This window comes from Phyllobates terribilis, unplaced genomic scaffold (assembly GCF_046119375.1).
Source record: "Phyllobates terribilis strain yellow unplaced genomic scaffold, ASM4611937v1 Scaffold_4__5_contigs__length_816908805, whole genome shotgun sequence".
NCBI lineage: Eukaryota > Metazoa > Chordata > Amphibia > Anura > Dendrobatidae > Phyllobates > Phyllobates terribilis.
The window spans coordinates 435,471,505-435,495,334 of record NW_027362764.1 but is presented as its reverse complement, the minus strand read 5'-3'; the positions used below and the strand labels follow the sequence as shown (position 1 = coordinate 435,495,334).

The following is a 23,830-nucleotide window of genomic DNA, read 5'->3' as shown; positions in this document are numbered from 1 at the left end:
GGGACAAGAAGATGTTTTCAGCGGTACCATTTTTATTTACATTCATCATTTTTATCGCGCTTATTCTATTTTTTGTTTGGCGGTATGATGATAAAGCATCGTTTTTTTTGTTTTTTTTACCATGTTCACTAAAGGGGTTAACTAGTAGGACCCTTTTATAGGTCAGGTCGTTCCAGATGCAGCTATACAAAATATGTGTACTTTTATTGTTTTTTTTTCATAATAATATTTATTTATGGGTACAGTATATTTTTAGTTTTTTTGGATTATTTTTTCATTTTTGTTTATATTTTTACAAGTTTTGCTTTTCACTTTGACACTTTCTTTTACTTTTATACTTTGTCCCACTATGGGACTTTCATTTTTTGCAGGCAGATTGCTTGCAAAGCATAGGGATGCAGAAACATGGGGAATATTTTTTCATAAGAATTTGGGAAAGTTATGAAATGTCCTATAAATATCTGTCCTATTCCTGATCTAAGGGTCTAGACTTTTAGCTGAGATTAAAATGTGCTACAGTAAATTTATCACTTAAACATGAGCCATGTATGAGGGAGTCGGAGTCGTGGATTCGGAGTCGGAGTTGGAGTCAGTGTCATGGAAATTGAGGAGTCGGAGTCGGAGGTCTGGCTTACCGACTCCACAGCCCTGGCTTAAACCTGTCTAAATGTTATGTAGTGTAGAGAAAGTGTGTTAATATATTCACAAGTTGACATTTTCACCAGTTTTCAGCACTCATCCTGTCCTCTTCTGGGTCATGTGAGTGCTATTCCTATGTGCTGGCTTATACTAGGCTCTATGTGTGAGCTCAAAGTCGCTTTTATAATGTAAGCCTACGTAGCCTCGTTCTCACATTCTATAGGCTTCCATTGTAAAGCAACATCTGGCTCACACAAAGACCCCAGTGTGAGCCACAAGTAGGAATAGCCATCTCATTACCCAGAAAAGGACCAGAGCGGTGCTAGAAACTGGGAAAGAAAAGTATTGCTAAGTATATTAACACGCCTATTCTACACTATTTATACATTTACACAGGTTTAGACATTAAAAAGTGTGTTGGGCTGCTTTCTTAAAGAGTAACTATCACCATATAAGATCCCGTGCAGTAACCTAGCACTGTGGCATCATTTACTAAGCTTTTGCTGAATAATAACTGCTTTAAAAATGTTACTGTTGGATACTACTAAGAAAACAATGTGACAGCACTGATTTAGTGCAAAGAACGAGATCTCTACCTACCTAATATTTTTGAGGTTGAATAATTGGGGTTTAAAAGAATTGAAAAGTTAATTAAAGTATTTTACAATATGATATGGTAAAAAAAAGTGTCAATGGGGATAGAAAGTATTGTAATAAAAAATACTCCAACAAAAATGTGGGAGTCGCAAACAGCAGCAGAAATACCACCCGTCTGGCAGTAGTAGTACTACCAGATCAAGGCCACAAATGCCCTCCTTTGACTCTATCAAGTATTTTAGTGGGGTAAGAGTGGAGCGAAGAGCATTATGGATGGCATGACACATCACTACTCTTAGACACAGGAGAATGAGATATTACTTCTGATAGCAACATCATCAGTTGAGCTCAGAACTGTTTGCCTCATCATAAATTACTAAGAGGAATAATGTTTTGACCTTTTTTAAAATCATGCATTGTCTGTCAATGCTCTGTGTTATGAAATGGGCTATAGGTTATTCCTGGTTACCATCCATTTCTATGGTGAAAACTTGAAAGGTATTGGATGCAATCCTAGTAGACCTCAGAGTGTTATGCACATCTTTTCAAGACAATTGGAGTAACTGCAAGACAGGGCTTGCGGAATCTAAGTCCAGAATTTGCCGCACTGAGCATGTCCGTGACCTGGTGGATCATGATTGGAGGGTTGGCACCCACCTGACCCGGTGACCTGACAGCGCCTGATTGGTCACGGGTGTCGTCACCAATGGAGCGACAGTGGGGAAGGGCTTAATCTTTAAAGGACCGCCCACAAACATGGTGGCGCGCTCAGATCACTTGAGCTAGCTGTTTGTGGTGTGCACGCTTACTCTGGGCTCCACAAAGACCTATAGCTTTAGCTAGGCAGGTAGAAAAAGTAGACAAGTAGCTTCACCTCGCTGACTGGCTCTAACTAGGGGGTTCGCCTTACACCCCGAACCGCCTGTGAGCTAATTAGAGCGGGTTTGCTCAGTCCGGTAGCAAGCCGGCTGAGTGCTCGAATACCCGACGGGAATCACACCCACACTCTAGCGCCGTCTCCTATAGCGTAGCGCCTGTACCGTAGACAGGGCTACTGCTCATAGTCCGGTCACACGTCTCCCTGCGGTTCTTGGAGATTGTGTGAACCGCTTTAGGGCCAATCCCCATAGCGTAGCACCTGTATCAAAGACAGGGCTACTGCTGTTCCCACGGTCGCACGTCTCCCTGTGGTTCTTGGAGATTGCGAGAACCGTCTTACCCTTCCGTGTGCGTTAACACGAAGGGCTAAGATAATTGTTAGGTGCTTCGCCGGTCGCTCTCTCCTCCTTGCTGTAAACGGAGATAGAGCGTACCGCTATACCCTGTCCGGTGTGAAGTTAACAGGGAAGGGTTTATCATTTAGTTGTCATTTGCCTTTCCTCCTGGAAAGTGTTTGGCAGCAGTCCGCTAGGCTGCATCGCGGACCCCGGGGTCGGTTGCGGTCCATTAAATAAAGTTGTCTGCAACCGCTCCCCTTAACACTTTGATTATCAATTATGCACAATTCTGGAGAAATTATTACAAGTCCCTTTCTATGTTTATTCTTGCATGTATCCTTTGGTTATGGCCATCATTTCTGTGGATGAACTTTAACTGATAATTCTGTTTTATACTGCAGTTCCTGTAGTGGCCAGGTTCCTCAGAGCACTGTAGACAGAGTATGCACAGTCCACATGTGGGCATCAACACCTAAAAAGCATGTAGAAGAACCTTGAATGAAACAGGTTCTAACACTAACAAAATTCTTCATCTTTACTTAAGCTTTCTGGTAGTCATAATGACAGTATTACAATACATGACCATTGGCTGCACCGTTCACATGCCAATCTATTGTAAACAAAAATAAAGAGGGCTGTGCATCAGTGTTGAATTGTAAGGCTAAATAATTAACAAGTCTATTTTCTCTCGTTATTTTAAAACTTTTGCAAGCTTGTAGCTGTTTTTATTTTTTAAAGGGTTGTTCTCAAGTTCTTACACTGCTTTAATTAATTAGACAGCATCAATATAAGCAAATTTGCAATTGAAAAAGCAAAAGCAAACAACAGCTCACCCTGATCAGGTGTCCTGAATCCCGGAATAGATGAGGAACCACTCTCTTGCAAATTGCAAGAAAAAAGGGAAGGATTCCAGCTTCTAAAGTGCAGCAGACAGATCTTTATTCCATAAAAACAGATTCCACAGCCACAGGATTAGCTACGCGCTTCGAACGCTCCAATCTGCGTTCTTTTTAACAAAGCGCTTTGAAAAAGAATGCAGATTGGAGCGTTCGGAACACATAGCTAATCCTGTGACTGCAGAATCTGTTTTTATGGAATAAAGATCGGTCTGCTGCACTTTAGAAGCTGGAATCCTTCCTTTTTTCTTGAAATTTGCAATTGACTTTCTTTTTTATCTGCTCTCATTCCCTTACAGTGAGACATTATATCTTTTATAGTGTAAAGCTCATTTAAATAGAGCCTGACCTCTAGTGCCTGGCCAAGAGTTTGCATTACATACATTCCAAGAGAAGGGTTAACTCTTAACATCCCAGATAGCTTTCTCCAGCCCATTGATTTCTGTACAGCAGTTAACTTCTCACCTTCCTCTCCCTCCATCCTATCCATCTCATCTTCTGTAGAGATACAGTTATAAATACCAGCAACTTTCACAGCTGATCTACTAATCATTGCTCCATCAGGACCTGTATGATTGTTCAAATGCCTTGTCATTTCTATGTGTAAATACAGGGATAACAGTGTAGACTAAGAACAAACCACTGATAGCTAAATTTGTTATAGCAGAGCTTATGATGGGCTTCATAGTTCTACTAATACTGCAGTCCTATTCACAAGAGCTCTCACTCAAGGAGGAGAGGCCACTCGACTAGAAACCAGCAAGTATGGAGACTGTAAGGAGACTGCATTGCTAGGAGCAATGCTCCAGAAACAGCATGAATAAACATTAAAAATGTCCATAAAAGCATATTAAAAAGTTTAGATAAATATACAAATAAATAGTGGAACATTTTGCCATCTTTATCTAAAATGACTGCTTCCATATTGATAAATAAGTCAATTGTAATTTAAACTTTATTTTAATGTTTAGCTTTTTCATCTAAAAAATATTTTATTATTTTCAGCATAAAAAATGTATGCATCAATTATAACAAGAACAGCACCATCATCCCAATGACATATAAAGCCAATATTTCAGATCAGTAATTCACTTGAAAAGTTGGATCTGAAATAGCCTTTAAGATTTCTATGTACAGTCAACATACCACAAGGAAACTTGTAAGTGAAAAATACTGTTATCCACAACGGAAAAGCAATGAAGTTATATTTGTGATGAATTCTTACTATAGAAAGGTCCATCCTATAGTTTTTTTTTCCTATCATTAAGCTGCACACAGAGTCATCTCCTTTACAACACTCATGTGAGATAAGACTTATTGACTAGGGAAAAGGTTGGTCATGCCGAATGTTTTGCTTCAGACAGGCCACAGCTTTAGGATCAAATTATTAAAGTGTGACATTAATCTTAGGTGAGATTAAAAAGATACAAATTGTGGATTGCCAACCGAGTATCTAGATGGTAAAATAAACAAACATTTTTGTAAAATCTTTTCTTGCTTTGGTAAGACTCAGATAGTTTAACTAAGAGTACATATACATGGAACACTGAGTACCCTAGGAGCAATAGTTTAAGGCTGCTTTTTCACTTTACAGCTGCATTGCATTTTTTTGCCATGATTGTGGAAAATCTGTATTTTTTGTAGCAAACTCGGAAAATCATGAAAAAGCTATGTTTTTCTGCCATAATTGTGGCAAAAAATGTAACACGGCTGTAACATATGAATGACGCCTTAGTATAAAAGCTCATTTGCTCTCTGTTTTGAATAGTAAAAAAAAGCCAATGTAAACAGTGGAAAAGGATTGATTTTAATGGGTGCAATATAGCTCTCAAGAGATTTATTTCATTTTTTTAGGTACCTAACAATTGATTAAAGAAGCGCTCCCATCAAAATTTATATCCTCTTAATATATTGTAATCATCATATTATATGGCACTGTGTACTTACAATTGCTCATTTTGCCCTTTTACCCAGCTAATTGTTCTCTTTTCCATTAATTCTATGACATCATGTGAATAAAAATTGATTAGCTGAATCCCTTTAAGCTCTATGTAGAAACAAGAGGTCAATTTTTTCTGTCTGACTCATCAGTCACTGCAAAAGTCAATGGCAGGGGGCTGGAGCAGCTTAGTCAGGAGTTGAAGAGAGGAATGATTAATGCAATGACAACAGACTTCCTTTTTTTATTGTACATAGAGCAGAGAAAATAGAAGAATTAACTGGGTAGAAAGGCAAAATGAGCAATTGTAAGTACACAGTGCTATATAATATGATGACTGCAATATATTAAGAAGATAACAACTTGATGGGAGTGCTTCTTTAAGATTATATTATTTGACTAAATTGAAAACCAGATACTAAGATATGATGTAACTTGTGATTTAATAATGATATACTATTGTTGCATATATCAGAATAGAAAAATAGTTCAGTTCACTCACGAAACTGACAGTGTCCACAAACAATCTTGCTAGTGGTGCATGGAGCAAAGCAAAGGATTGGTCTAGTCAGTGAACAATGCAAGAAAAGAACCATATTAGGACTCATTAAAATAAATTGGTTAACATTTGACAAAATATTAAAATTAGAGATGAGCAGATTTTTTCAGATTCGCCAACTTTGATGAATTTTTTCCAAAAATTAAACTTACAGCGAATACATTTGAGTGCATATATCAATACTAAATAGATTGTAATTGGAAAATACACACAGGGAAGAGGAGAGAGTGAAAGAGAAAAGTCGGTTGACGATAAGAACTTATACTTTACAAACAAGCGAGATGACCCCATTAACCAAAATAGCTTACACTTTCTAGAAGAGAAAGAACGAGAAGAGGGCCATGCAGACCATATGAGCTTGCATGCTACAGGAAAATAAGAGAAAGGATGCCACTGACCACAATAGCTTACACACTACAGAAGAGAGAATAAGAGATAGAGTGAACCCCGCTAACCATAAGATTTTGCACACTATAGAGGAGCGGGATTTACCCAGTGACTCTGGAGATGAAAAATGACTCTGCAGTACAAATTGTGCCCCAGTGGGAACTGCATGTGAAAACGCGAATTTCAGAAAATTCTACTTGAACTTGATCCTCTTTGGATCAATGCGCTCGTCTTCAATTAAAATCCTTCAGCAAATGGCAAGAAAAAACATGTTTGAAGTATGTTGCACGTTTCAAACTTTAACTCATGAGTTCTTAGTCATAATAATCGTTATTATAGCTAAGTCATAATGTTCTAAGTTATAGTTGTATGTATTGATTTAAACAAAACTTGCAAAAAATTATTTTAGCATTTATCAGAGGCAGTTCATTAACAAAATATCATTATTAGTAGAATTTTTCTTGTAAAATTATGAAACCAATTAAGCCATTAATTGAGAACAGTGAGTACATTATGTTCTTTAACCCCTTAAGGACCTTGGGTTTTTCTGTTTTTTGTGTTTTTGTTTTTTGCTCCCCTTCTTCCCAGAGCCATAGCGTTTTTATTTTTCAGTCAATAAGGCCATGTGAGGGCTTATTTTTTGCGGTAAAAGTTGCACTTTTAAACATCACTGGTTTTACCATATCTTGTACTGGAAAACGGGAAAAAATTCCAAATGCGGTGAAATTGCAGAAAAATGCAATTCCACAGTAGTTTTTGTTTTTTACCACGTTCACTGAATGCTAAAACTGACCTGCCATTATTATTCTCTAGGTCATTAGGAGTTCGTAGACACCAAACATGTATAGGTTATTTTTTATTTAAGTGGTGAAAAAAAAATCCAAAGTTTGCTGAAAAAAAAAAAAAATGGCGGCATTTTCAGAGACCCGTAGCGTCTGCACTTTTTGAGATTTGGGGCTGGGTGAGGGCTTATTTTTTGCCTACCGAGCTCACGTTTTTATTGATACCATTTTGGGATAAATCCGTTCTTTTGATCGCCCGTTATTGCATTTTATTGCAATGTTGTTACGACCAAAAAAACGTAATTCTGGCGTTTAGAATTTTTTTCTTGTTACGCCGTTTACTAATCGGATTAATTATTTTTTATACTGATAGATCGGGCGATTTTGATACCAAATATGTGTATGTGGGAATTTTTTTTTATTATTTTATTTTGAATGAGGCGAAAGGGGGGTGATTTAAAAGTTTATATTTTTTTATATTTTTAAAACCGTTTTTTTTTACACTTTCTGCATGCTTCAATAGTATCCATAGGAGACTAGAAGTTGCAGCTTCCTGATTGTTTCTACTGCATAGAGGCGACGAGCAGATTGCCTGTATGCAGGAGAAATGCTCCTGTGCTATGAGCGCCAACCAATGGGTGGCGCTCCAAGCTAGCGAGACATGAAAACCACAGCGGTCTGCTGCAGACTCCGGGTTGCCATGCCCACCCATCAGTGACCCGCGATAACGTGATGGGGTCACTGATGGGTTGGGCTAAGGCCGCGGTTACGGTGCGACGCTGTTAAATGCCGCTGTCAGAGATTGACAGCGACTTTTATCTGGTTATCAGCCGCGGGTGGATCACGATTCCACCCACGGCTGCTGTGGCACATGTCAGCTGTAAGAATCAGCTGACATGTGCCCGGTTCAGTGTGGGCTCAGCGCCGGAGCCCTCACTGAATCGGGGGTGATGGCCGGGGGCATACTAATACGCCCCAGGCTTTAAAGGGGTTAATGAACATTATCATATAACCCCTTAGATCTTGTATAAAGCTATATATTTTTTAGAGAGTAAAACTTGTTATGCCTTTATTCTGCTAGTTAATCCAACTGGAACCAATTCTCAATTAGCAAAAAATTGTATAGAGACTCTAATAATTTGTGGCTGGTTTCACACACAGTACTAATGATCAGTCTGACATTCAATGTACATTTACTGCTGGCAAGGTGTGTATGTGTGTGTTGATTTAATAGAGTTGTATGTGTTTGGGAGAATCATACTGTGTGGGGGGCTCTGTGGGTGGATTCTGTGTGGGCATCAGAGTGTGTGACTTTGGGGGGAAAAGTAATATGAGTGTTATTGTACTATGTATGATGGGCCCTGTGGGGACTATGAAAGAGGTTAAATTACTCCGTGGGATCTCTAATGGGCTTCATAAGGAGCAATATTTCTGTTTGAGCACATAGAGAGGACTGTACAAGGTTAGGGCACTGGCTTAGTGTAACATGTGCATCCTTTTTATTATCATTCAAACTTAGGAGGTATGCACCCCTGACCATAAAAAATTTGGATAATAGAATCAGTTCATCCTTTTTGTAGTGCTCATACCATACAAGTCATACAGTATAAACTTTCAATACCCTCCTGACTGCTGCTTATGTGGAAAGACTGCCTTTTCTGTGTTTAGATATTTGATCTCTACTGTTAGATCAGAACAACTGTCAGATGGTAGCAAATCTGAAGTTTCCAAGTTGTCTAAAGCAATCCTGCTGTAAGTTAACCAGTTCTTTGATGTAGTCTTGGCTATTCACAATAGGCTGGTAGGTTCAAAGAATTTTGCTGTAAAGTTTTAAATTGGATATGAGGGTCAGTATGTCAAGTTAAGTACCTAAGATAGCTATGCCACGATCAAATCAATGTGTGTACTAGTAAAACTATACATGCATTCTCTTAAGTTCCCAATTAGTTCTTATACATATATTGTGACACAGTCACTGGTGTGATATATGAGGGGAGGTATGTGTCACTCAGCTTGCTCTCCTGTGTGAACTGAAACCTACTAAATTTCTACCAGCATGCTATATGCTGGGGGTTAACTCTCTTAAAGGGTGTGGTTTTATGGGAATGGCAAAGAGGGTGGGAGGCCATTCCCCTACCTCCCCTCAGGGTGTGGCTGAGCAGAGTTAAATACTCAGTCAGTAGTTTGCTCTGTGTAGTTTGTGGCTTGGAGAAGGAAGTCTTCAGGCTTGGTTGGGCTGAAGCCAGAGAGCAAAACCGGAGGACTGGTGTTGCTGAAGACTTTGCTGTGCTATCTGGAGCAGGCCGAGCCTTGCTTGCTAATAGACTATGTTGTACTTTCTCTTTTGTTTTCCCATTAATCCCGAGAGGGCCTGTTTATTTTTTATGGGGCGCTGCTGGAGTTTATGCCGCATAATAAACCCGCTGGAAATTTTACCCGAACCGTGTGTCCTGTGTCTACCTCGGGAGGGCCGAGCAAGTCGCTTAACCTCTATATATATATACTGTATATATATATATATATATATATATATATATATATATATATATTTTTTTTTTTAATGATTTAATGATACACATAAATTAGGAATCCACAATTACCTACATTGCTAAGGACATGATGTATTTTTGGTAATAACCGATCAAGGAAACAGTACCTAACAATAATGCAAATCCTATATGGAGGTTGCTTTGCCTCTAATAAAGGGTACCTCACTTACAAGTTGATGCAGTAAAATAGATGTGTCAATATTATTGGAGTATTTGATACAAAATGGTTATTTGGTTACTTTGGCACCACATAGAAAAACTCGAAAGTAGGTAATGCTTCACCATGAACTTATTTACCAGCATGTGAAACATTCTAATAATTTTAATTCACATCCAAGCCATTTTCATGTCAAAAAACAGTTTTAAAATCTGTTGCTTTTCCACCCACAAAAAAAATCCCTCATCACACCCCCAGATTACTGTTAACATCCTTCTCCGTGGCTTCACATCTAACGTACTTGCTTCCAACTTTTTCCCATCCATACATGTTTGCTATATTATTGTAATTTGTTATCACATCCAGATATACTCTCCAGTCCTTACATTGCCTCTTTCTTTTCTCTTATCTCATCTGTGTCTCACACATTGATCTCCAAAATTTTTCCTGTGCATCACCATACTCTAGAAGTATCACCCCAACCAATCAGACTTGGCCCCATCATTTAATAATTGAAAACAGGAAGCCTGAAAGCTCACCCTTTCAGGAAACCATACCACCTATATTAACTATCGTATAAATGACTTCTAACTTCTCCTAATGTTTCATTATGCTATAAGGACTGCAGTTAGATATTTTAAACACGTTTCTCCAAATACTAAAGGAAAGCTATCATCAGAAAATTACAAATTTAAATAAGGTTTTGTGTTTAACGTATTTTTTAATTTTTGGTAATATGTTTTTTTTATCTTTTTTTGCATGTCATAAACTGTGTTAATAAGAAGTTGAAACCTTAATTTTTTATATTGACCATGGGGGCTTTTTAGACTATACTTTCCTGTTATTTAAACAAACAACATACATATACACTATATATAGCCACAATGGCTGAATAACGAGTAGAGATTAGCGATCCCTAATTCAAAAGTTTGAGGTTCTAACCGGACAGTGGAGAAAAGTTCAGTTCCCCATTGTTTTCAATGGAGTTCGAGTTCTGGTACCCGAACTGAACTTTGGAATAAATTTCAGGTCGTGTACCAGAACCCGAATTTCCACGGGTCTGCCCATCAATAATACCAATCCTATCTTTTGTATTGAAGTGCCTAATAAACCTGTGCAAAGGTCATTGTGAAGGGAAGGGGAGCAGGGCCAGCTGTGAAATTGGCTATTTTGAATTGTGCATCCTGTGTTGTCAGCTGTGTATAGAGGTATTAATTGTCATTGTAATCCTGCCTGCAATAACATGGAGCCTTGCTGAAAAGTCTTCCTGAAATAATAGGAGGCATGGATCTAACATAGTTTTGGTGGCCAGTGTAAGAATTGGGGGATTACTATTTTTTATTTTTTAAAGAAAGATTGCATTGTGAAAAAAACACAAAACATTGTCAATATTTTCTTAAAAATATATTCAACACAAAAACTTGATTGAAATGATAGGTCATTTTTAGGTGATAGTTTTCCTTTTAAAGTATAGTGGCTACACTATGATTTTAAGAAGAATGACTGGTGTGTAAGTCAAAGTCAATTAGTCTAATTACTCTTCAGTTGGCAGAATTTGCTATCATCTTTTTTTCAATGTGTGCCATTTTTTTTTAATAATTGAAAGTAATAGTCTAAAGCAGTATTTCCCAAACTCCAGTCCTCATGGCCCTCCAACAGGTCATATTTTCAGGATTTCCTTAGTATGGCACATGTTAAGGAATTATTATCAAGGCATCAGATATTGCCACAATTTCTCTCACCTGTACAATACCACAGAAATCCTAAAAACATGAGCTGTTAAGTGTCCGTGAGGAGTGATTTTTTTTAATGTAAGGCAACTAAGTGTTGGTGTAAGAGAAATATATCTCATTTCTTCAACATTTGCCAAATCTATCACAAAGAGTGCGCCTCTGTGATCAATTAATAGCATCTACAGACTGCATTAAAGTTATGCTGTCTAATTATTAGACACCATTAGTAAATGCACCCTAGTGTGCCTTATAAAATCTCATTGAGACATTCAGCCCTAGTGATAATAATATCCTCTAAATATGCTGGGCAAGATTTATTTGTGTGCAGTAAGTAAAAAAGTCTCAGGTAAATTGCTCAATATGCTTAGTTTAGACAAGAGATGGACCACAATGGTGCAACAATGGTGCCGTTCTTTAAATTTGCTCAAGGAAAAGGCAACAGAAAATCTGTCACTGAAAGCAATGTGTAAATATGCTCCTTTAAATAATGTTAATAAGGGAGCATAATGTTATGTAGAAAACAATGATTACTCTTTAGATTTTCAGATGGTTTAGCCTTCAAAGCAATGCGCTACTTATGCAAATGCATCCTTGTATAGCCAAATGCCGGATTGTTGTTAGACTTAAACAGTATACTGCACGCATGATTAGTGTTGTAAATAACTGAAAAACAAACTTAATTGCCCATTAATCTTTTCAACTTTGTTATTATAGGACAGGATGGCTTGAAACTCATTTTCAAGGGACAGCAAAATGTTTGAACAGATGCTGTAATAAAATAAAGTAACTATAAAGAATAACTATGGAATGAAAAGTTGTGGTTCACTAACCACTGTTAATGGCTAATCATTTCATCCTTAACAGGATGTATTATTCCAACACTGACATAAGTAAAACAATTTTACATTTATTCACGAGGTTGGTTATTAGGACTGTACAAGATGCTATTATAGACGTGAGCTGGAGATCAAAACATAGAAGTGCTGTCTGTTATTGAACTCTTTGAATGGTTAAAAACTCCACAATCTCACTGTAGGCTAAGACTCTAGGCTGAGACTCCCATCTACGAGCAGGCCACATAGCATGCACCGTGAACTCCTGCTAGCAGCCTGAAGCCCCAGCCTTGAGTGAACATCAGGCCAGAGATGTGGTGCTATGGAGGCATGGTGAAACGGAAAGGGGGCTAGGAGCAGAAGGGGTGTCTGGAAAGGTTAGCAACTGAGAAAAGGTTAAAATAAAATAACATACCTGACTGCTCACCTCTCTGACCATCCCCACTGCTCCCCTCCCACTTTCCTGCATCCTTTTCATTACATCTCCAGCCCGCTGTTCACTCTAGGCTTGAACTTCTGTCAGCAAACAGACCCTAGAATAAACAGTGGGATGTGCATTTCAGCTGTGACTATGACCTGGGAAGTGTTCAGTGAACACCAAGGCCTGCTCATGGTCTGAAGCCCAGGCCTAGAGTGAGCACTGAGCTACAGATGTAATGAGACTGACAATGAGCAGCAGAAGTGGCTGAAGAGGGGAACAGTGAGTATGATTTTTTTTAACCTTTTTCCAGCTCTCTACTATTCAGCAAGATGGCCATTATTCTGTGCAGAGAGAATTACAAAATATAGGTATTCTTTAGCATGCAGATTTTTGTAAATTTCAAGTAGAATTCAATTCCAATTGAATAAATTTGCACATCTCTAGAATTGACTGATTCAACACTTCCTACTGAAAACACCATTGGTATAAGGATATTAGGAAGGCTATCAAGGTGTATGGGTATTGGGTACCTCGACACCTAGTTGTTAATTTGAAAAACACATTTGTGCCCACAATTTAATTTCTTGGCTGATGTCTTGAGATGTTGCTTCAATATCTCCTCATATTTTTCATTCTTTGCAATACCATTTATTCTCTAAAGTGCACCAAACCCTCCTGCAGCAAAACACCCCTACAACTTCAAGTTGCCATCCTGTGCTTCATAGTTGGGATGGTGTTTTATGGCTTGCAAGTTTCCCCTTTTTTGTCCATATATAACAACAGTTATTATAGCTTAACAGTTGCAAAATATAACCTGTCTTTTTTGGAGGTTTTGCAGCAGAGGCTACATCCTTGGTGAGTGTTCTTTCAGGTTATGCCAACATGGAACACATATTATTGTTTAGTTTTCTTTTTGAAAGCCTAAGATTGTGCTCTCCAACCAAGTACTCTGAAAAATGTGAATGGTGTTCAAGGATCTGGGCTACCTCTTTAAGGAGATAGGTCCCAATAAACCTTTACCCATTTTACTGTAATATAAGTTTACAGTGAAGTACAAGGATTTGTATCTTTGTCTAGCCAAAGTTTAGAAAGAGCAGGTCGTGACCCCAGCATCCACCTGGGCTTCTATGCAAGTAGAACTAGAAGCTCAGTTTAAGTCAGCTCTCCTCCCGAAGAGGAGAGTCAGAGGTTTTAAAGGAGGAGTGGAGCATGATGGCCACACACTCCCGCCCTAGACTGATCAGAAGGGAACTTGTATGGAAACCGCTTCCCGAAAGAACCTTTCTGACACAATTGTAAAAGGTGACACAGTTAAAACAAACAGCTGGACCTTCCTCCATGAAATGTAAAAGTTTAAAAATTTTCTGTCCTCGCCAAAAGGTCCTGAATAACACTGTGTATTTAAAGAGTAAAAATAGAAGTGTGAGCAATTGTGCCATAAAAATCAGATGGAGTGTCATACCCAGTGAGTTCTGGGTCCCCAGGGTCACAACTCAAATAGAACTCATCTTAATTGTTTTAAACTTGGGGCTCAGAGTACATTAATGTATTTTCCTTTGCATCGTTGGGCAAGGCCAAACCCACGGACATCAGCAAACACTGCACTTGGTGTTAGCCAAAAGACTGACACATTTTACAGTTAATACAAATAATGATGTATCTGTTTAATTCAGCATTTTCATAAGGTCATTTGTTGTTGTTCTTGGGTTGTACCAAAGTATGTTCATTTCAATGAGACAGAACATGTCTGCTTTCTGAGCAGAATGATTGCTACATGGTCTCATGGTATTCAAAGATAATGTGTCATAACAGTACCCCAGCATCACACAGTCAGTGAGCTGTCGGTCAAGCAGAGGAAGGTGGGGCTGGACAGCCAGAAGGCAGAGGCTTGGAAAGTGCTTTAGCACTCAGAGAGCACTTAAACCACCTTATTTTCATTTGAATGAAAATGTTGCAGTCAGGAAGCAACAGATTGTACATGTAAAAATTTGGATGACATTATCTTTCACAGAGCAACATGACCGTAGGTGGACGGTGGAACGTTCGACCACATTCCCGTTAAACTTGCATATTATAGTATAAACAGATGATACTTTCAGGCTTTTGGAAATTGCTCCCCAGAGTGAGGCTTGTGGTGGTGCATGATTATTTTTTGATGTGTCGTCTGATTTGTTTCAACTTTCCATGATGTTAAGTAAAAAGACAAGTGAGTCTTAAATTTAGTCCTTCATCTATTGAACATATTTACATCCAGTTAACTAAAATTATGTCAATTAGCCTATCAGAAACTTCAAAAGTCACTTACATCATATTCTGGAATTTGTTGTTTAAAAGTACATTCAACCTGGTATATGTAAACTTCTGACACACTGACAGTTTAGTAAGGCAAATTATAAATAAAAATATAATGTTTTGTACATGTTTGTTGGAAGAAAATGCTTGTGTTGTGTACAAAGTAGATATGCTAAGCAGCTTGCTGAATCCATATTTTGTTGAGAAGGGGATAAATATGAGTGTTAATGACTTCAGCCAAGGTGTAAACTTTCCCCTTAAGCTGTACTTGTAAGTAGTAACCTTTTCTCATAAAATGCCTACTGGTCATAATCATAACAGGTCACTAGTACATGTATATAACCTTGTAAAAAGCCCAGTAGCATGTAGAGATTATTAAAAGTCATCACCATTTCTTCCACTCAACATAATATACAATATAAGAACACTCTTAACCTTAAAATAACTGCTGCTAGTTTTCAATGGCAGCCCTTTAAAATGAAAAACTACTTATCTGTCATCTGAATGACTGACACTTATGCAAAGCATACAATTACAACAGTTCAGTCCATCATTTTTTTTTGCATTTTAATGGTATACCTGCAAAGAAGAAATGTGTCACATAATCATATGAGATAATAACAGAGGTAGGGAAAAAAGATTATGTAAGTACAAAAAAGTGAGAAACAGTTTAAATGTTCATTCACTATGTAAAATTGCTGTTCTGTCAATATGACTGGCACATCGATGGTTGACAAAGCAATACCAATTTATAATAGCACAAACCCCCAAATTACTTTCAGGTATCAGCTAGGTTTTGCATCAATAACTTGTTCTCAAACCAAACTGCATTTAAAAATAAAAAAAAAATCCTCAACAGCAGACATTTGGTAATGGCTAGTATTAGACACAAACCTGAAGTTTTATATTTGGGATATAAGTCATTCATTCTATTTTTATATGCAGTCTCTAATATTTATTATATCTAATAGGTAGGTTTATCTTCACAGACAACCTCTTTAAAATGTGAGCTACCCTATCTGACTTTTGTGTTTGAACATTTTCTTTGCAGCAGTCACAGTAGGACACATTTAGAATTCCATGGTGAATATTGTAAAAAAGGGATGATCCCCTGATCAACATTTATCCACTAGATAGGTTTATGATCAGTGGTAGTGTGACTTGATTATATGAACAGGACTTCTGAAATCCAGTGTGAATGGTAGTCTTAGTGTGTGATGGCTACTCTAATAACATCTATGTGTCTATGGGAATGGTAATGCATGCTATTGACTACCATGCTCTAGAAAGTGAATGGAGCAATGGAGCATGCAGATCGATCGTTCTTGTGTTTGAAAAGCTCCAAATGGTTGGACCCCCATTACATTTATCACTTATAGCTAAAGGCAGTAAAAAGATATGTAAAAAATGTTGTTAATGGGATAAACCCTTAAATGGCTGTCAGTGGAAGCCAGAGAGTAAGCCACTACATCCTAACAGCTGTCACGCTAGTGGGTCATGGACTCACCGTGCCATGGACTAGGCTTACCCTGGAGGGGCATTGCCTACGTGGATACTTGGTTTTCACTAGAGCCCCTGATTGTGAAGTTTGGCTTGAACTGCAAGTAGCCAACAGTTACTACTCCAGGGCAGTCCCTGGTACTGCAGCAGCTTGCCCCAAAAGTCAGGAATGCAGGTACGGACTTAAAGGCCGAGGCAGGACTGAATACTGGTGCTGGTTCAGACAGTGCAAATTCTTTAACACTTGACAGACCCCATGGTTCCGGGTTCACATACAGACAGGACGGTTCCAGGTACAGGTAGAGACATGACAGTTTCAGGTTCAGGTACAGACAGAGTGGATTTGGGTTCAGGTACAGACAGGTAACAACAGGTAGGTTCAGGATTCAGGTTCAGGTACCGACAGGTCAAGTCAGGTTCAGGATTTAAATGTGAATGAAGCCGAGGGCACTACCCAAATATAAACGGGGATCATCCAGAAGCACACCAAAAAAGTTTACTGGACAATGGAAGACAAAGCAATGTACAAAAAAAACTGGGATCACCACAAAATACAATCAAATAATTTTATTAAACAGAAAAAGATGAACAAAAACAATTAAAAACATTTAAAAAGCAACATATGCTATCTTGATTTCAACCCAACAGGTGAATCCATAATAGGAAAAAACACCCCTCCTCCAAATACCACAGACCATAAAGTAAAGATGATAACCTCAGGGTATAGTAAAGGCAAGTAAATAGAGTAAAAACTACCCATAATATAAGTAAAGGAAAAAAATTCCTTTAGCTAGCCATAAATCAGGACACATGAACATGGTGGAAACATAGACAAAATGTGGCCAGGAAGAGTACCTGAAGATGAATGAGGTCAATAGGTATGGAGGAGTTGGAAACCCCACGCGTATCGCTAGTGTGGCTTCATCAGGGGAAGGAAGCACAAGAAAGAGCTACACAGTTGATCATTTATATGCAAGGATAATTAAGGTAAGATTTACCACACATGCTGAGATGAAGCTGAGGGACGGCATGCCAGGAGATAATCAAAAAGAATGTCAATACACCTACGCCGCAAAAACAGCCAATCAAACAGTGCTTAAAAAGCGCAGTCGACGCTTGCTAAGTAAAGAGAAACCAATCAAGTACGGCGTGACACAAAAATATGAGAACGGCGTTTATAAGTGAGGTCCGGCAGCGCTAAAGATATTAATGCGCTGGCGCGATAAGGCCAGCCAATCAAAAGGCTGATGCCAAATAAAAATACAATGCGCGGGCGCCATGGCCGCAGCCAAACCTATGAGACATGTCGGATACTATGAAACCATAAAGGTAGATAATGCGCGTGCGCTATTCCAACTAGATGTATTAAGCTGGCGAAGGGGCAAAACCAAATAGATAAATAATGCTCATGCGCTATAGCAGAACAGAGAGTAATGTAATAGTAATGACCACTAAATAAAGAGAGGGCTCCCACAGGGGCGATATTGGTACAACACTGACAAAGAAAAAACTAAGGCACACATGTGGACTAAAAAAATAATACACTGCGAAAAATACACCCTCCTTGAGAGGAAAAACAAAAAAAACAAACAAAAAAAAGGTTCAGGATTTAGGTTCAGGTACCGACAGGGCGGTTCAGGCTCAGTATTCACGTTCAGGTACCGACAGGTCGATTTCAGGTTCAAGATTCAGGTTCAGGTACTGACAAAGTGCTTTCAGGTTCAGGAACCGACAGGGTGGTTCAGATTCTGGTACCAACAGGTCGGTTCAGGATTCAGGTTCAAGTACCAACCCGGTGGTTCAAGATTAAGGTTCAGATAACAACAGGTCAATTCTGGTTCAGGATTCATGTTCAGGTCAGGGACCTGACAACAGCTTAGCAGGTTGAAAATTAACTAAACACAGGTGTTGCACATGCACCTCCCTACAGGGGAAGGTGCCTTTAATACTTTAGTGCTTCCCAACCATTGATTGGGGACACATCAGAAGTATGTAGGCTACCCTTTTAGGAAGGGCGCTGACAGGAGACCTGCGAAACATGCAAGCCGGAACAGAGGACACAGCTGGGTGGTCGAAGCGATGAGCATATTGTCGTCCATGCTGAGAGGAGGAACCATGCAGGGATGTATGCGTTACAACAGCTGTCTGTTCTGACACATAAATGGGGTCCAAAGTAAAGGACCATCCTCTAAAATTACAATTTGTCCTGAAAGGACAAATACGTAAGGATTTTTCAGATCAAACCAAAATCACCTCTTAATCTGGTAATAAATAATCAGAAGTCCTACTGGAGGCAACTTTTGTTTAGACATATTGAGACCTAAGTGTTTTAGCTGCTACAAAAAGCTCAGTGAAATGAATGATCCATTGACTTCTAATTAGATGAATGTAACAAATGTAGCAAATGGAGATGAGCAAATTTATTCAAGTTGCATTGAATTCTGCAAACAAAATCTGAGTTTTTGGGAATATGGATTTCTGTAAGTTTGTCAGCTACCAAAATTTCTGATCTAGAGTGAACAGGATGGTATATGCTGTACAAGAAAAAAGAGGACCAGATCGTGGGCAGTGTGGCCCACTGTCAAGTCCACAGAGCCTTTTCTTTCTGCCATCATAGCTCCAGCCTATTCACTCCAGGCTGAAACCAGTCCTCAGAGGTCACTGTGAATCAGATGTCAGTGATGCACAGTTACCTCAGCAGCCTATTCTGGGTCACATCTTCTGCCCTTAGGTGAACAGGTTGTGATATGTCATTTATGATATGGGAAAGAAGAGTCATCTCTTAAGACAGATAGTAAGCAAAGAGCAGCGGACAACCCTGCCAGGTGAGCGGAGAGGTGAGTATTAGCTGTTTTTTTAAGCCTTATGTTTATTATGCTCTTGGGCTTGAATAGACCCTATAGCATAATATGGACATTACATTTGCCTAGAATAACTGAGTCAAATGCACACAATTTGTTGAATAACAATTTTGTCACATCTACTCATCTCTAGTTGCAAACTTTTTTAATTATTAAAGCTCTCATAAGTAAAATTCTACATGATCCAATTAGCATCCCAACCATGATCTTTTGCAAAAATCATTGGCTGATTATACACTGAATGCCCAGTTTTCAGAATGATGTGAGAGGAGGTCAACAATTCTTAACAATAATTGTATTATTTCATTATAAAAAAATAACTATTCTCAACCAATTAAAGAAACAAATGTACAATAATATGATTGACGATGACTTTGGATAGTAAATAATCATAGCCTTGATTACTCTTGTCGTGACATAAATAAGTACGTTTTCTAACACTCTATCTTCTGTATGTTGAGGTCTGTTTATTGCAAAACTCCCTGTTAGAGATTAGGCAGATAAAGTCTGTAATTATAGGTTAAAGAAAATGAGCAAGTGAGAAATGAATACTGTAAGTAAGAGTTCATGATCTAAATCAATAAAACAAGAGCAACGTAGAGATATATTAAAGGCCTGCTATCTTCTTCTGTCTGCAAACCTCATCGCTTCTTTCCTCATCTCATTAAATGCCATTTTTCTTTGTCAATCTTTGCACTGACTGCAAATTACCCAACAATCTCAACTTTTTTGTGACATATTCCTCTTTCTCTCTATTTCAATTGCTTTACTGCATCTATCCATTTATCTTCCCTCCAGGATTTCTATCATGCTATTCCATTTCTCAGGAAAACAATGCCACAATTTATCCACAGATCTCTCAACCTTTAAAATTATCCTTAAAATGTGCTTCTTCCTGTCTACATACAATCTGTCTTACACCTTCCTTACAGGTTTTTCCACTTTAATGTTTCATCAAACAAAACACTATCTCATTATAGTCTAGAGTCGGTTAACAGATACTTCAGGTCCATGTAGAAATGCTATCAATGAAGCATCTGATTGGCTCTAAAATTATTCAAGCAGAGCAATGGCCCAAAACATACAGCCAATATCATTGATAACGATCTTCAGCATAAAGAAAAACACAAACGAGTCGTGAAAGTAATCATATGACCCTAATCTCAATGTCATTTCATCTGTCTGGGATTACAAGAAGAGACCGAAGAATTTGATTTGCATAAACATCCACAGAAGATCTGTGGTTAGTTTCCCAACATGTTTGGAACAATCTTCCTGCCGAGTTACTTCAAATAGTGCATTCAAGTGTGCCTAGCAGAGTTGATGCCTTGATGCTGTTTTGAATGCAAAGGGTGTTCACACCAAATATATATTTTAGATTTAATTTAGATTACAGTTTTGCACACTAAATTTTTTGCACAACGCTGTTTATACAGTATATATATATTCAAATTTATATGTGTGTATATATATATATGTATTGCATATATATATTTAAATATGTCTGTGAATAATATGTTTTGCTGTTTTTTTCTTTGTTAATTGGTAACTATGCTGTAACACTATATTTTTCTTTTGATTCTTTACAGAAACGACACTTTACAACCCGTGTGCATGCTTATCAAGACTGGGTAAGTTTTACGTTCATTTACAGAAACAAGGGACAGCTATGCTCTATTGGATAGTGCTAAATGATTTTCTGCATAAATCTGTGTTATGTAAAAAAATCAAAAAGTTGTTTACATAAGGTTTTTTACATTATAATCGCAGCAATAGATGGCATATAGAAGTATAGGTTCTGGGGCCTCCAGTGAGTACCCAAACAAAGGATAGCAGACAGTTAAGTATCACACCAGGAAATATCCTAAAATTGCCAATTGTTAGAGTAGCATCACAAAGTCTCACCTTCCTCTGAGTTTGTTTCATGGTATTTTCCTACAACATTCAGAATTATTGAGATATGAGTTCAGCTCACCATGTACATTAGATGGACATTGGCCGACCAATGCTTTTGCCGATCGTTTTGCCGACAGCATTCTCATCCCTCTTTCCCATACACAGGAGCGTTTTATTAGCTGAGCACTCCTGTTTCATCTATGAGAAACATGCCTGCTGAAACATCAGCCTGAGGCTTATCTCAGGAAAAGCAATTTGATCAGCAGCCTGAAATTGGACATGCATGATCGACATATCTCCGTTCCATCAGTCAGCCAGCACCCCATACACAATAAACCATCTACCAAACCCGTCGATATGGGTTCAGCCGATTTAAGTCTAATGTATATGCGGGACCTTAGTAGAGCTTGGATCAGTCACAGCACTATTGAGGAAGTTTGTGGGCTGAGGCCTTAGCATCCAACTATTAAAAGAATCTGGGACAATATTGATGAGGTTTGTACTCATTTTTTATGTGTCTTCTTCATTGGGTAGGTTTAAGCACCCAGACTTCCATAAGTCTTCTATTTTGACATATTTCAGTTACAGATGAGTGAATCATATTGTAATGGTTCAAATTGGCAACAAATTTCAAACACAGTCCAGATTCACCAGATCATGAAGGCCGGGAAGTGGTTAAATAAAATCAAGAAACACTTCTTGGCCCTGCATATACCTTTGTTGCTGTTGGTTCTCCGATTTGCTCCTCTTTCTTCCTTCTTCTGCGTTAAGCACTGCCATTATTCACAGGACCCAAGCCAACAAGTGAGGTATGACACACGTTAATGACATGTGTCACGCTACACAAGCTCATGCTCAGCACACTGCTCATGATTAATATCAATAATGTGCATCACGCCTAAGATGATAGCATGGGGCCTAGTGAAAATGGCTACAATGGCCCAGAAACAGAAGAGAATAGAAGACAGAAGATAGTGAGGAACAAATCGGTAGACTGGTATCAGTGGGAGAGGTATGGGGTGGACACAGTAGAGGTAGGTTTTCTCATCTCTAATTTAAATGTAAAGTGAAAAACTTCTTTCAATACTTTATTTTAAACAGCAACTATTTTATTGTAGTCACTTTGTTATATGTATAGTAGGTTTTTGAGATGCTGTATTCTAGAAAATACTTTAAAGCATTTGTTTTGAAGATGACACTATTTCCCTAAAGATAATGCAAGGAAATAATAAACAATAAGCAGTTGTTGGATAATAGCACATTAAGTCAATTGGGAAATGATGCTATAGAATTGAAAGTCGCCTAGGAAAACATTATAAAATATGGAAATTCCACACAATATAAAGTTTGCATTTTAATCACTTGATTTTGCTTTACATTAAATTGAAATATTCACAGACAGAGCAATTTGTTCTGTATCATGCTATCAGCTTTTTTTGTTTTTAATTTGTTATAAAGAAATGAACAGTAAAGTATTTTTTTGGCTTCTTCTAACTAAAATGAGCTAATATGCTTCGCTTACTTTGGGTGAGATTAAGGCAATCTTCCTCGAATCAGATCTCTGCTTTAGGGCTCAAGCCCATGGCATTTTTTTGCAGTACAGTAAGCAGTAAATGTGTTGGTTCTTCTGTAAGGGTGATGCTCCTAATATGTTATAGAAGTCTAGTTATTCATTCCTATAAACATTGAAATACTGAAGTTCAGTTTGGGTGAATAAAATATTATGATCAGTATATGTATGACACAGGTTACATTAGTACTGGTAGTATTAAAGAATTGCATAGGCTGACACATACCAACAAACAATCTTGTCATACCATTTGCAAGCATGTAAAATCAGCATATTAAGAACTCTCTACAGATGAGTGTATATCAAGAGATTTGAATTCAGCAAATTGCACAAATTTTACCATGAAATTCAATTTACAGCTAATTTCTTTTCTTTAACTGAATATCCTTTACTTTACTCTATGGTTTAGAGGGACCCTAGAGCATAATAAATGAAGAATGTAGAAAAAAATAAAACGCAGCTAATTTTCACCTCACTGCTGACCTCTCCGGCCTCCCCACTACTCGCTGTCCCCCAATCGGTTTTCGGCACCAGATCTCTCCCCTCTAGGTCAGGATTCAGGCAAGGTCTCAACAACATGGACTAAGGCATGCATGCGCAAGGACATTCCAAGCATAATCGCAGCCATAAGACACAGCCAAAGAAAGTCCAAGTCACGATCTGGCAAGCTGTTAGTGCAGGGTGGTGGTCATAAGAGGTGCTAAGGGCCATTCGAGGGACAACAAGCATTGGACGTGGTGAGGTGAGTCCGCTATAGTACAGCAAAATGCTGATTAGCTGGTCACAATTTAGCTGAATTAACCTGAAATAAATTGCAAAATAATCTATTTTCTGGAGAAAAAAAAATGAAGCAGAACCAGCAAAAATGCAGCTACAGGTGCCAGCCCACAGGTTGCAACCCACCACTCAATAGCAAATTCCATGCAAAAAAAATGATTGGCCCATGTGAACAGGATATTTTTTTATCTGACTTGATGTTGTTAAGGCTGCTTCTTTTTCAGT

At 38.2% G+C, this 23,830-nt stretch overlaps 1 protein-coding gene across 1 annotated transcript in view; it reads left to right on the top strand.

Moving 5' to 3' along the window:
- The window catches only part of CDH12 (cadherin 12), a 1,546,793-nt gene that overhangs the window by 419,765 nt on the left and 1,103,198 nt on the right, over window positions 1-23,830 (top strand). The window contains exon 2 of the mRNA XM_073678634.1: window positions 20,952-20,993. The gene's annotated coding sequence lies outside the window, so the exon portion shown is untranslated. The remainder of the gene's footprint in view (window positions 1-20,951; window positions 20,994-23,830) is intronic.